This window comes from Papio anubis, chromosome 8 (genome assembly GCF_008728515.1).
Source record: "Papio anubis isolate 15944 chromosome 8, Panubis1.0, whole genome shotgun sequence".
NCBI lineage: Eukaryota > Metazoa > Chordata > Mammalia > Primates > Cercopithecidae > Papio > Papio anubis.
In genome coordinates, this window is record NC_044983.1 from 113,025,555 (window position 1) to 113,040,832 (window position 15,278).

At 36.8% G+C, this 15,278-nt stretch overlaps 1 long non-coding RNA gene across 2 annotated transcripts in view; it reads right to left on the reverse strand.

The window, feature by feature from the left end:
• Positions 1-8,197: 8,197 nt before the first annotated feature.
• The window catches only part of LOC110744007, a 79,748-nt gene continuing 72,667 nt past the window's right edge, over positions 8,198-15,278 (reverse strand). The window contains exons 3-5 of one of the 2 annotated variants that reach the window (XR_002523961.2): positions 14,391-14,527; positions 11,548-11,642; positions 8,198-9,113 (exon numbers count right to left, since the gene is read on the reverse strand). This is a non-coding gene — a long non-coding RNA (uncharacterized LOC110744007). Of the gene's footprint in view, positions 11,643-14,390; positions 14,528-15,278 lie in introns of both variants that reach the window. The other variant, XR_004185918.1, reaches the window with a different exon arrangement.

Genomic DNA, 15,278 nt, shown 5'->3' on the forward strand with positions numbered 1-15,278 from the left:
ATGTCTTGCTCTCTTTTTCATGGATGGGACACGTGACTGGATCTGACCAATGAGTTTGAGTAGAAGCAACATTTTACTTCCAGGTTAGAGCCATTAATTCCCAGTGTGAAACCTTCCAGGGCTCTTTCTGTATGACATTGTGAACACCATTTGTTTCAATGCTATCTTCAGTCTGGGATCCTGAGCGACTGATGAGCCAAGCTTCCCTGCTGATTCACAATAGCCATATAGCACAAGTATTGTTGTTTTAAGTCATGAAAATTTCAGAGTTTTTGTTCTTTGAGACTGTGCCTGAGTCTCTGGTAAAGTTCCTTCTTTGACAACATTTGAAAAGTTTTTTATTTTATCATTTTATAGCAATGGATTAATACTCTGTGTACTGTTTTACAACCTACTCATAAAAATAGTCGCATGTATCTTTCTGTATCCTTTATATATTTTTATGCAACATCAGCAGTCATAGCTGCCTAATAATCCATAATAGAGATGTTATATAATTTTTACTCAATTCCACATTGATAAAACTAAATGAGACATTTCAAGCGTTTAGTATTATAAATAATAATACAATGTGTATTCCTACAGCTAAATTTTAATAGTAGATTCAAGATGACTTCCAATTCTTAGGATTTGTGCATCAAAGCATATGTAAAATTTTAAAGATTTTGACATTTATTCATTTATTCAGGTTTCATTCTAGGCATGAGGGATAGTAATAAATAAGATGCACAAAGCCTTCACAGAGCATATTTCCAAGTTGTTTTCAGAGAGTCTATTCATGTCCTCTAATCCACCCTACTACCAAAAAAGTGAATGCCCACATTCCCACACTGTTGGCCACATTGCTTATGAGCATGTAAAAATTGTCTCTCTTGTTAGCCATAACATCATCTGTCCAGAATGTCTCACCTATATTTGAAGATGACAAGAATGATAGCTACCCCACAACCACAGGCCAACCAAAAGATGCTTGTTTATTCTCAGAAGAGTGAACATCACAAACTACAACGAGTAGTCAACCTTCTCTATCAACTTGGGAAGAGGGGCAAATCCTGCATGACCATTATCTACTTTGTAGCATTTCTTCCATTGTACATGTTATTTGCATCTCTTTTTCTCAATAGACTATCAGGTCCTTGAAAAGAACAAGGAAGAATGCTTAAAGAGGTGTTAAGGCAGTCAGTTACTCAAGCCAAGCTGCAGGAGATAGGGGATGAATCACAACTCTGCTTATACCTTGCAGCTTCACTATGTCAGTGGCAACAAACAGTGAGTGCCTGTGCTTGCCTCTGCTCACATCATCTCTCTCCACCGATAGGCAAGTTAATTATACAAATAAAGGCAGCAACTGTTGTGCAGTTGAAAGAGCCTGGTCACAGAAACTGGTAATCTTTTGCAGAAAAATGGAGTTGGAGAAACAGCTGTAAGTGGGCACGATTTATGTAGATAAAAGTTTCCTACTTACATTATAAGAAAAACCAAAATAAATGAAAGTAGATGGCTATAGATTCTTTTTTCACACTAATTCCACATGCACAGCAATGGTGATGTGGAGAACAGAATTTCATACCTCAAATCCATGGAACTTAAAATTCAAACTCAAAACAACTGTTCACTGAAATTTCACTGGCAAGTTTGTATGATGAAGCTTTAAGGATGATTATTTTTTAAGTCTCTCAAGGGAGGATTTGGGGAAGAGCCTAAAAGGAATATGATTTTGATATTTTATAAGGAGAATATTATTTTTCAATAAGATATGAAATATTTACTGTCAGTGATGGTGTGCTGAGTGATTTGTAGATATTACAGAGACAACATAGCATTTAAGCGTGCACTTCCTCACACATAAGCAATAATTTAAGCTATATATCAAAACCTTAAAAAAAATTCCAAACCCTAGTGGAATAGAAATTGGCTATCTCCAAAAGTAAGTGTGTGTATATCCTTAACATTATTAGTTCTCTGTGGGTTTTCTCCAAATATTCCCACTTAGATTTTCCCACCAAACTTGTAAATTTTGGTCAAACACCGTGAAGTGGTGTGCAATATAGAGATGGAAAAGGAAACCTGATAGACTTACTGCCCTATTTAATTTGCCAGAATGATTTTCTTTCCTTTTGGGTTTCTTTCTGGGTCCTTGAAAAATGTTTTGTCTTTCTCTAGAGTGGGAGTGCAATGTATAAATCTTCCAAAAGCTTGGCTTACACTTAGTCTCTTACTCATAGAAAAAATTTTCCAGCAGGCTTTCAGCTTTCTTACATCAACTGCTCTCACCTCACTGACCCAACCTAGTTCCTCCACCTCTTCCACAGAGGCCCTCTGTGCAACTCAGGGCCGTCTTCACTACTTTTGTTGATTTTTTTAAAACCTGATTGTATCTCTTTTTCTGTATCTCTAATGTCTGCTTATTTCCATTGCCCTGCATTTATTTATTTTGTTTGTCACACCTAAAATGTCTTCTCTCCAGTATTTATGACCTCAGGCTCTGTATTTCCTTAAAGTCCAGCTCCAGGCTCACCTCTACCTTTAATCCTTCGCTGAATTCTCTTGCTCAGTGATGAATATTCTTGGATGTCCCATAGGTCAGGCATACAGGATGATCCCACATTTGCTTACATAATAACTTGGGATTACTTATTTTCCAACTTTTTAGGCAGATAAGCATATCTGACTTACCCAGTAAATATAGTAGAAAACTTATTGGACTAGGAATTAGAGCCCTGTGGCCCACCACATAAATTTTTAAATATTACCTTAAGCAAAGTACCTAACAACTGTGTCTTTGTCTTGAAAAGAGAACATAGAATTACAATAACATCATTTTTAAAAGTACTTTCAGTTTTAACACTATGTGAGTCTTCAAGAAAAAAGATGATCTTTTGTTTCCCTTGTGTCTTTCACAACATCTACCACAGAGCTGGACAAATAGTAATTTAATAGATGTAATTTGACAAATTTAATAAGTAACTGTTGGGAAATGGATAGATGGGTAGATGGGTGTGTGATCACTCACTCTGTGATCTTATCAACTTTATAATCCTTCATTTCTTTGAACCAGCCTAAAGCAAAAATCACCAGATACTTCATTGTTCTCTTTCTATATTGATCACATATGAATATTACTTTTTGCCTTTTCTTGTTTGCTTCCCAAATTGACTTCAGTAAAGGAAAATGCTCTGCTTCCCATTGTTTCTTCAGAAAAGCCCTGTGGAATCTACCTGTTGAAATAAGGATATCTAGCTGCTTCTACAACTTTAATTACTAAAAAAAGAAAAGATCCAGTGCAACACTGAGAAATGTTACATATATATTTTTAAATGACTGCTTCTTATGAGAGAAGATAATGTTGCATAACCAAGACCTGAAATTCAATTCTCATCTATGATAACTCTGGCTGTTTCAGTTATGTGAAATCATGTTCATCAACAATTTGACAGAGAAAAGCAAAAGAAAATTATTTCATGTCTTCTAACAGCTGCAGATTTGTGAGCAGAGAGCAAATGACAGGAGTATATTTGGATCAAAGTGTGAAGATGTGCTTAATTCTATTCCAACACTCATTCTCAGCCCCATTTTTAACATATAAGAATTCATTCTCATGTACATCAACCAGATCCAGACTTCCATGGGATTTACTAACATGAGGGATGGTGGAAGTTGTTATGACATAAACCCTTACTCCAAATATCCAACCTACAAGGTAAGTTTTCTAATTTATACAACACTCTATCCTATTTCAAGCATAAATAAAATATCTTTCTTTATTCCAAAATCAAGATATTCCATGGTGATAAGAATGAGAACCACCCATTCTGGTTTGGATGGTCTCCATTTTAAATGTTGTATAGGAAGATTATCCAAGTATACACCTACTTGTCAGGTTGTACTTCAATTTTTAATTTTGATCCCATGGTCAGCATAGCTGTGGGTCATAAACTAATTTTACCGATGATCCTAGCAATATCCTTCTCAATTTATATTTACTCAATAATCATATATCGATTAAAGATTTATTCATTCAGCCAATATTGCAAATATTTATTGTGTGCTTATTAGGTGTCAGGTACTGTGCCATGATTTGGAGACACAGTGAAAAACAAAATACAGTGTCAACCCTCCAGAAAAGAGGTCAACTAACTTTTCTGCAAAGGGCCAAGTAGTAAATCTTTTAGGCTTGTGGGCCATATTGTTTCTATCATAGCTATTCAACTGTGTCATTGTAATGGGAAAGCAGCCATAGGAATACAAACAAATGTGCCTGGTTGTGTTCCAATAAAACTTTATTTCAAAAAGCAGGTGGCAAGACTAGATGTGGCCCATCCATCATAGTTTTCCAACCCCTGTTGTAATTGCCTAGGGTCTACAGCAGTACCATCTAATAAGAATATAATGCAAGGCATAAATATGAGCCATATATATACTTTTAAACTTTCAATTAGACACACGTTGAAAAGTAAAAAGCAATAAGTGGGGTTAATTTTAATAACATGCTTTATTTGACTGGGTATATCTCAAATATTATCATGACAACATGTAAACAAGTACTTAAAAATTACTAGGCAACATACTAGATTTTTGAAATCTGATGTTTATTTTATATGCACAGCACCTTTCACCTCGTCCCAGTCACATTTCAAGTGCTCAGTAGCCACCACAGTGGTTAGTGGCCACCATGTTACACAGCCCGGGTCTAAACAGATGCATAATTGGTAGGGATAAGCATGAAGCATTTAGAGTGAACATGAAGGAGGAAAAGCCAACCTTATATCCATGGTGGTTATGGCTGGTGGTCAGGGAGAGTTTTTATAGAAAAGGCATCCAGCGTGAAGAACAGGAATTCCCTAGTTGAGGATAAAATGATGATTTTGAACAGAGGGGAAAATATGCATCAAAACCCTGAGAGGGGAAAAGGTGCAGCTTCTTAAAACAATTTAAAGCAGCTCCATATGTATAGTCAGGGTGGGTCGTGTGGACCCTGAGCTAAGGTAGTGGCATTGGGAATGGAGGGAGGTGACTTAGATGTGAAAGATATTAATGAGACAGAATGGACACAGCTTGGAGATGGATTGGACCTAGATCAGATGAGGAAGAAGGAAGCAGAAAGGATGATGTGGAGGGTTTTATCTTACACAGAATGCAAAGATGAAGCTATCATTTGTTGAGATGGGACATGCAGAAGCAGGAGCAGAATTGGGGAAAGGTGAAGAGTTCAGCCTTTGAGGCCTCAGGGAGATAGGCACAAAGATAACAAAAGACGTGCAAAAGCCACATCCATGTGCAGAACATGACTTCATGCTCAGGAACGCCTTTTATGGCAAGAGTTGCCCTCATGCTGCGAGCAAAAGTCTCTCTCCACACTCCCTCCAACCTAAATTTTTCTCTAGTAGCTCTGCTACCACATGAAGGGCTAAAATCCTGATTCTGTTGGCCTAGAATGCTTGTTCATTCCCTTCTGTTTTACCTACATAGCTCCTGTTCATTTTCAGGTCTCAGTTTAAATGCCACTTCTCAGGGAGACTTCTCAGATCCCCCATATGATCCCCTTGCCACATAAATTCATGTATCTTTCCTCGGTGGCAGTTTACACACTTGTAATTTCACAAGCATTTGTGTAATTATTTGATTATTGACTTTCTGTCTTGAAAATAAAGTTTAGTAAGCAAGAACTGTGTTTATTCTTGCTTGACACTGTGATACTACCCTCTGCCATTTACCTAGCACATCATAGAGGTTCAATAAATATTTGTGGAATGAATGAATATAATATTAAAAGTCACTGTTGAGATTCAAACTTATCTGAAAAAGACAGTGAACCTTAGCATGAATCAATACAATGGATTCCAATATTCATCCACAAATACAATCTGGCAAGACATATTAATTCTCTTTATTTTTCCATTGTTGAATCTAATTTTTATTTTTAATTCTTCATTTATAGCTGAGGTGGCAAAAAATTAATCTCAGACATTTTATGTTTCCTAACATTACTGGAGGCATTCAAAGTCCAGGAATCTTTTTCCTACTGAACATAGAAATTAGATCCCTAATTTCTCATAAGTTTTTTCTATAACTGGGGTTATGCCAAGAGTCTTCACCCTTTCTTTGAGGGGATCGGCTTTTAAAAACCACAGCCAAAATGGGTGATTTCTCCCCCAGTTTTCTGCCCTATAATGGCCATTTCCTTAGGTAATGAATGTACAAAACTTTAGCTGTATGACTGGAAGTAAAGGGTGGAGGAGAGGGATAAAAGCCAAATTTTGGAGAAAAAAATGGTCAATAACTAAAAAAAGCTGTTGTCCTATCACACTTACTTAAAACATAAGAGGTATTTCTTCTCATCCTTTTGGCTAAGATCAAGTGTGAAAACTAAGGGGTCATAAATGATTTTGCATGAACAGATTTAACATCACAGAAATTTTAACTGCAACAAGACGATGAGGAAAAACAAACAATAATTTACAGGTAAGGTCTGTCCCTGTGAAATGTAGCACAATCTGGGATAGAGTAAGCTCACAGCTCTTAGTTCCTGAATTGAATAGCATCCTAAATTTCTCTTCTGTAATTACTCATTACGTGCCTGTTAAATTGTCATCTCCATCTCTGGATCGTAAGTTCCATGAAGGGATGAACTTTGAATCAGGGACCTTGTGTCATGCTGCCAGCACCTACTACAATGCCTGGCACAAAATAAGTGCTGGACCAGTATTTATTAAATAAATAAATATAGTGAACAGGAAAAAGGAAGATGAGAATGTACAGAGCCAAAATTCCTCATTCTTCAAATCCCAGCTCAAATTTTAAGCCTTCATCTTCTTAGAAGCTCCCCTTAGAAGTTTTTGCTCACACCTCTGACCTCCCCCAAATGCTTTGTTTAGTCCTCTTAGAGCATTTATTAGGAAACAGTATACACAATGGTAAGGATACAAACTCAGGAACCAGAATTTGTTTAAATACCAGCTCCCGCTATTTGCAAGCTGCATTATCTTGAGCAAATTACTTAAGGTCCCTGAGCCCTGCTTTCTTATCTACAAAATTGAGAAAATTATATGATCAATTTCATTAGGCTTGTCGTAAGGATTAAACTAGGTAATAAATGAAAAACATTTAGTCCAATATCCAATACATAGTAAGCACTCAACAATTATCTATTACATGTATCACTCTCCACTTTGACAATGATAGTTTTAAAACTGCTGTGTTTATTAAACATATACTATATTCCAAGTACTATGGAAAGCCCAGAATATGTTTTAAATAATATGGGCTATATGGCTTTTCACAATGCAGCCATAGTTGATTCTATGGGTTATAATTTTCCCTATCAGCCATTATGAAACTGAAGCTGAAAGGGATTACGTAAACTATCTGAGTTCTCATAAGTAGTAATTAGATTTACTGTCATTTGAGCCCAGCTGATATTGCAGGAGCCCCACGCACTGTCTCCATGGATGTACACATCTTATGTCTTGTACTGAATTGTAAATTCCATTGCAGGCAAGGATTTGATCTGTTTTATCTTTGTATCCTCTGAAGTATACAGCTTAATACCTTATATGCCAACGATGAGTAAATATTTATTAAATGATTAAATACAAAGTGAAGGGACCCCAAAGTCAAACTTTATCAATGTCACAATTCTGTCCTAGCATTAACTCTGCAGAAGTTGTTCACATGCATTTTAAGTAGAGGGAATCCTTTCTAGCAGCACCCACACTAACAGTCACATTCTAAAGGGCAGTGCTATCCCAACAAAAATGTCATGTAAATAGGTCCTTTGTGTCACCAAGTCTATCTGCACATTGGCTGGGCTCATCCAATACTTAGTATGCTAGAAAGTTGGTATTTATACTATGGCAGCAGCATGGACTCTACATATTTGAAATTTTAAAAATCCTTTATGATGGATGCAGTAATCTTCCTCAGAAAATACTAATAGCAACCATTACTCAGAATCATGAATCAAGAACTTGAGCATCAGAAACAAAACAGGAGCAGCTAGAAAGTGAATCGCCGGCTCCAGAGAGGAAAGGACTTATCTGGGAAAGAGTACAAGAGTTCACAGTAAAATAGAGCTACCATTCAACCCAGCAACCCCATTATTGGATATATACCCAAAGGAATATAAATCTTTCTACCATAAAGACTCATGCACATGTATGTTCACTGCAGCCCTGTCCACAGTAGCAAAGACATGGAATCAACCTAGATGCCCATCAATGTGGTCTGAATAAAGAAAATGTGGTACACATAAACCTTGGAATGCAGCCATTTAAAAAAAAGAATGTAATCATATCCTCTTCAGCAACACAGATGGTGCTGGAGGTCATTGTCCTAAGTGAATTAATGCAGAAACAGAAAACCAAGTATTGCATGTTCTGACTTACATATGGGAGCTAAACATTGAGTACACATGTACATAAGGGAGGGAACAACAGACACTGGGGTCTACTTGAGGGTGGAGGGTAAGAGGAGGGTGAGGATTTAAAAACTACCTATCAAGTACTATGCTTATTACCTGGGTGACAAAATTATCTGTACACCAAAACCCCAAGAGACACAATTTACCCTTGAAACAAACCTACTCATGTACTCCTTGAACCCAAAATAAAAGTTGGAAAGAAAAAACACAAAAATAATACAAATTTTACAAAGAGTTCACAGGATTCCAAAAATGCTAGAGCAGCAGTTCTTTAAGTTTGGTCCATGGACCATCAGCACTGGCATCATCTGGGAACTCAATGTTAACCCTCAGGCCCCACCCAGACTTTTGAAATAAGAAACTTTAATATGACACCCAACGAACTGTGTTACAAGAAGCCCTCAGGATGATTGTAGAGCATAGATCTTGACAATGTATAACTTCATTTTCCAGATATGAATTCTGAGACACATAAATTTTCCATGACCACACAGCTAGTTAGTAAAGACCAGAATATGTACCTCCTGGTTCAGAGTAAGGAGGGCTGGGAGAGGTAAAGGCAGATGTATGGAAACTTTATGTTCCTGTTGCCTACGTCTCATTTTTAATCTGTGGATTGTGAGAACGGCAGTTATTTCTGGATGAAGACTGCAGGGACAGGCTCTGAAGACCACTGGATTAATGGTTGGATGTCCTAGAGTAAAAAGAGTTAAACCAGTGTTCTTTACTGAAGAATGCTTAACATAAGGATATGGAATATTAATCTTCCAGAGGATAACAGGGTACATAGCATTAAAATTTTTTTTTTGACTATAAACTGTATTAGGTTATAAAAACAAAAAATCGAAATGCCACAGAAACTGCCCAGATTGCCACGTGACCACCATACATTTCCGTTTCTGGTTCTTAATTCCAGAAGTTTCTTTCTAAGGCAGCATTCAGAGGAAAAAAAAGATGGGAAATGCTGGTCTACATTATGTCAAAATAGTAAGTAATTTTTGTTTTATAAATGATTTTTTAACTGTCAATCAAAAAGGGTTCATGGTTCCAAGGTTCTATAAGCTCCTTGAAATTGTAAGCAACATTTTGAGTATGTGTAAATGTGGTATTTTTCTGGGGGACTTCCAGAGATTTTTTCATTAATTTTTCTAAGGGATCTATGGCTTATGCAATCACTAGATCCGTTAGCTCCCTGAAAATGCAGCTAGTGACATCTGGATTTTCCCTTTATTAGCTTGGAGTCTCACAATTTTTCACTTAATTCTACTACAAAATTCTCTTGATTGCTCATGTTACTTCCACTCCAGTCTTTCTTGGGTCTGTACTCTAATTTTCTTAAATTTCTAATCTATTACATTCATTTCTGAAAACCTTTAATGGCTCCACTGTTGACTGCCAATTCAAGTACCAATGCTGTAGACCTCCCACAATAAGACTCTTATTATCTTGTCTTTCTCTCATTCTTGTGTATTCTACAGTCAAACAGACAACTTTCTCCAAAGATACACTTACCCATACTACCTCTATATTTGGACTGCCTAGGTCTATTTCCTTCTTCAACATTCTTTACATGCTTCTAAAAAGCCTTCTCTTCCATGAAGTCTTCTTGATTCCCCAAATACTTTTTTTATGATTTTCCCCTTCCATCATGAACCCAATGTAAATATGTGCCAATCTCTTATGAAACGAATCCTACTTGGAATTCATATAATCATTACTGATGTGCTTCCTACCCATCCTGTGCCAGGGCACAGGAGCTGTTATTCCCCTTGTTTTAAATTTGTCATTGGGTCCCTTTTACTGGATCACCCCATTCAAGGCTTTCACCAAAAAAGCAGTATTGGCCCGTATCACGTTTTAATCTGAAATGCTCAGATTTTGATTTTTAAAAAGATTTTTTTTTTCTAGCTCAGAAATCGAACCACAGATAGTGGCTTCTATGCAAGCTCGTCTTATTTCTAAGATGAAAGAATACAATTAAGGCAGATCAATAAAACAACAAAGATTTCCCCTTTCTCTTTGTTCTTTTGTTCCTTGTGTTGAAGAACCCTCAAATATATTTTCAGAACTCAGGAGTCAAAAATAATCATTTTTGTGTTTAATAGATCAGTTGACCTCTAGTATTTATCATTTCCTATTCCTACTTTTTTTTCCTCTTCAGTTGAAATGTCTAGCCTGGAGAAAGATGCCCCCTACCTCAACCCAAGGCCCTAAGCAGTCTGCTTCAGTCTGACATATGGACAAAATCACAGTGAAGTTCAAGTAGGAACAGAGTAGTAGGTAGCCACGACCATGGAAACAGCAGAGTTCGGAGCCAGCTCTATTTGTATGTGTTAGGAGGATGGGGAGTTTTCCAAGGCTAAAATCTTCTGATGGTCTATGATCCCCTTTTATTCATTGCCATCATGAAAGAGGGTTTTAAATAAACCCATTGGCTCTGTATCTATTGACAAAACAAAATGTTTCTTGAAAGAAAACTTAGGCACAGAACTTTGAGTTTCCACATATAGAAAAATTCTACCATAGCCATCAATTTATATACTTATAAAAGATAATCGAGGCTCACTCTCCTTTTCCTAGCTCTCATTTCTCTCATTGGATAATGACTGATGCCAACTGGCAGAGACTGATTGGCACATACAAACAGAATGATGGATAAGTCAACACAGGTACTTACCTACCACCCCCTCCATGTGTTTATGCTTAAGCATCTCAATTAACTGTTCATATTCAGTATACTTTCCTTATTCCTGAGATTTATTTTTCCAGCAAACTCAGCTATGTATAAGTGAAAAGAGCAATCTACCAAAAATAACCTAAGTGGGTCTTAATCTCCTCTCAACATTTTCTGACTTTGCTCAAGTCTTCCTTCTACCCGTTTGCCTTGGTTACTCTCTCTATAAAACAGGAATAATGTCTTGCTTTTCTCATTAAGTCTTGTGTCTGCTCTAAGTTATGTGGATGTTATAATTCAATAAATGTTAAATGATGCTAACAGCTTGCCTCATATCCTTCAAAAGTACCTTGAATGCTTAGGATGAATCCAATAAATAAACTAACATAAGTTCGATATCAAGGAGGACTGCTTAATGAAAGAGTAACTGAAGTATTCCCAAGTTAATTATTACCAATCAGGGTGGGTGTGAGAGATGATTTGCTTTTTTCAACTTCAATTTGAGAGATTGATTTTATGGCTTCTCAAGTCTCCTTCACTGTTAAAATCCTACAAAACAAATGGAGAATCAATAAAAGAAAAGTGTGCTATGGCTTAAGCCTGAGTTCCTGTTCCCTCCATCTTTCCAGTTTTTCCAAAATCAGTGTTGCTATCATGGTTCTGTTTTGATTAAAAATCTAGATATGCATACAGTTTTCTTAATTCAAATATGTGTGGGCAATGATATTCTTCATGGTCTTTTCCATGTGCCGTGTGCTATCCCAGAACATTGGAAAATTCTACATTCAAATATTAAAACAGAAGACCTGCATGAAATGTACATTTACTTTCATTTGAGCTTATCTATTAAATAAGGCATTTGGTCTAGAACCTCTTTCTGTTACCATGTTTGAAATTTAACTAACTTTCTTCTTAGGAACGACTATAAAGGATGTGATATTGCAAAAAAATCACACTTTATAATTTTATAATAATATAGAAAATATGGTCTGCACCACACAATGGCAGGCTTAGTGAGAGTCAATCTTCATTTGTCCAGGATGATTGGGAAATGAGGTGTCTCTGCTGCGATTTGTCCTGATAACTGAGGCTTATTCCCTTTGCATGCCAAAAGGTTTTATTTAAACTAATTTCAGTGGAAAGATTTCTCAAATGTATCACACAGTTTTCAGCCTAATTAAATATATACTGAAGCTATTAACCTGTTGTTAATGATAAAGTCGGCACATGGCTATCAGCCATCATACAGGGCCACATCATGGTCAGAGGGGAGCCTGAGAGGGGAAAGCTTGCTTGCTCCTTTGCTCAGCACCCCCAACTTGTTCTGCTTTCTGAGTCGTGTCTGTAACAGGCTTTCCATTCCCTTTCTCACTATTAGTGGCCTTTTTATCAGTTTTCAATACTCTCACTCCAAGCAATTTTTTATTCCTTTAAATTCCTGTTTTTAATTTGTGAAAAGCCCAATAATAAATCTCTGTTAGGACTAGATGGTAAACAAGAGTCATTCAAATTGGGGTACAACTAGGAGTCAGTGAGGATCAATGAGGGTTCGTGTGCAGACAAGTAGATGTTCCAGCTGCCTAGTTTTCTACCAGGACCCAGAGAGTGAGGTTGCTGAGAGCCTTCCATCCCAGCCGCAAATACTCTTATTATTTTTCTTTGTATTTTTATCTCATTATTTCACTCTGATAGCTTATATTACTTATGTTATATATACAGTCCTTACCTACATTATATATAAAGTCCTTGAGGGCAGGAAACATATTTTATTGTTCATCTGTTTTGCCACACTACCTAAAATAGTGCTGAGTACATTAAAAAAAAAAAAAAAAAAAAAAAAGGCCGGGCACAGTGGCTCATGCTTTTAATCCCAGCACTTTGGAGGGCCAAGGGGGGTGGATCACTTGTGGACAGGAGTTAAAGACCAGCCTGGCCAACATGGTGAAACCCCATCTCTACTAAAAATACAAAACAATTAGCTGGGCATGATGGCTGGCACCTGTAATCCCAGCTACTCAAGAGGCTGAGGCAGCAGAATCACTTGAACCCAGAAGGTGGAGGTTGCAGTGAGCCGAGATCACACCATTGAATCCAGCCTGGGCAATGAGTGAAACTCTGTCTCAGAAAAAAAAGAATGCTCATGTAATTTGGCTATGTAATTTGGCTATGCTATACCTTCCCCCAGAACCCTAGAGAAATCCACATTGAAACATTAATCCAATATAATACCTATTTCTGTCATTTGGCATTATTTGTGCCATACTTTTCCTCCAGTAGCATTGACTGACTTGCCCTAGGCATTGCTGTAAATAAATATAAAGATTTTTAGTTTAATTTGTGGCACTGTAATTGGAAACTAGTCTCCACCTCAGCTATTCTCTTTTTTGATTAGCAATCCTTTCATAGAGAATCTCTAGCTCTACCCTAAAGCCCAACTATAGTCCTTAGTTTTCATACCTTGAAGGCCCAGTAACTCATCAATATTTCTGAAGCTGTGCCTAACTTAAACTTTTTGGCTTATCAAAGGATCTTTCTTGTTTAGGATCTCTCTCTCTCTTTTTCTTCTTCTTTTTTTTTTTTTTTTTTTTTTTTGTTGTGAGTAGAAAATGGTCCTCAGATACAAAAGCAAAGACACCTTGAATATCTGACCCATTTAATATTTATTCTGAATTTTTTATGTAATACCGTATGTTATTTCAATTCTTTTCATCCTGCAAGTTACTACAGGAAGTCATCTTTCCTTATGGCATCAACTTTCTGAGCATCACCTTCTTAATTTGCCCGGAATGTGAAAGTGCATTCACTGTCTTCCATGTAGCAAACATTTCTTGCTTCTGTCTGTAATGTTTTGGTTGCTTTTGAAGTCATTCTCTAAACCTGTAATGTGTCCAAGTCACTTGTCTGTAGACACTTGGAAAGTGGGGTCACTGATCTAAGTACAATATGCTAATACCAAGCTCTGCTTTATACATGGTACCTGTAACCAAATCCTCTTGAAAATCCATGATACCTTAAGTTTTATTTCAAGAAACATTTTGTTTGTGTCAATAGATCCAGAGCCAACGGGTTTATTTAAAAACCTCTCTTATGATGGCAATGAATAAAAGGGGATCCTAGACCATCAGAGGATTTTAGCCTCAGAACTCCCCACCTCCTGGGAATGGTAAGGTCTATTCAGTTTCTGATCTTATTGCAGTCATTCACTGGATATCTCCTCTGACATGACCTTCTTTTCTCAAAGCTAACTCTTTAAAAGCCCATCTCATTTACTTGTGAGAAAGAAGATGCGAAAGTCACCTTTGTGCTTATTGCAGACATTCATTTTTCTTCATGATGCTCTTGAAAATCCAGAATGACCACAGCTTATCCTGATCCTCCAGCTGTACACTCCATAAGCAGAACGTAGGATTCATACAATATAGTCCCATAGGTGGCTAAATAGATTTTACAGTAAAATATGTGTGTTAGGGAGTGAATAAAAAATGTTTATTGTATGTACATCTTAGAGGGCAATAATAAAATACTCATGTACTCACCAAAGATTTGAGACATTCAGCATTACATCCTCGTTAGCACGCTGTATACCCCTCCCAACTTGTCACCCTTTCTCTTTTCCTAGAGGCAAAGACAGTCCTGAATCTTGTCTCTGTCTCTCCTTCTCTTTTGCTATCTCCCTCTCCCTCTCTCTGTCTCTCAATCTCTCTTTCTCTCACAGTTTATCATCTTTATGTGGTTTCTTAAATAATATTTCATTTGGTTCTTGCCTTCTGTACTTACACAAGTGAAATTCAATATGTAATTTTTTTGTGATAGGCTTATCACATTCCATACTGTAAGATTTATCCATGTTGAAGAAAATGGCTCTTTCTTTCTTTCTTTCTTTTCTTTCTCTTTTCTTTCTTTTCTTTCCTTTCTTTCCTTCCTTCCTCTCCTTCCTTTCCTCTTTCTCTTTCTTCCTTCCTTTCTTTCTTCCTTCCTTTCTTTCTCTTTCTTTCTTTCTTTTTCTTTCTTTTCTTTCTTTCCTTCTTTCTCTTTCTTTCTTTCTCTTTCTTTCTTTCTTTCTTTCTTTCTTTCTTTCCTTCCTTCCTTCCTTCCTTCTTTCCTTCCTTCCTTCCTTCCTTCCTTCCTTCCTTCCTTCCTTCCTTCCTTCCTTCCTTCCTTCCTTCTTTCCTTCTTTCTTTCTTT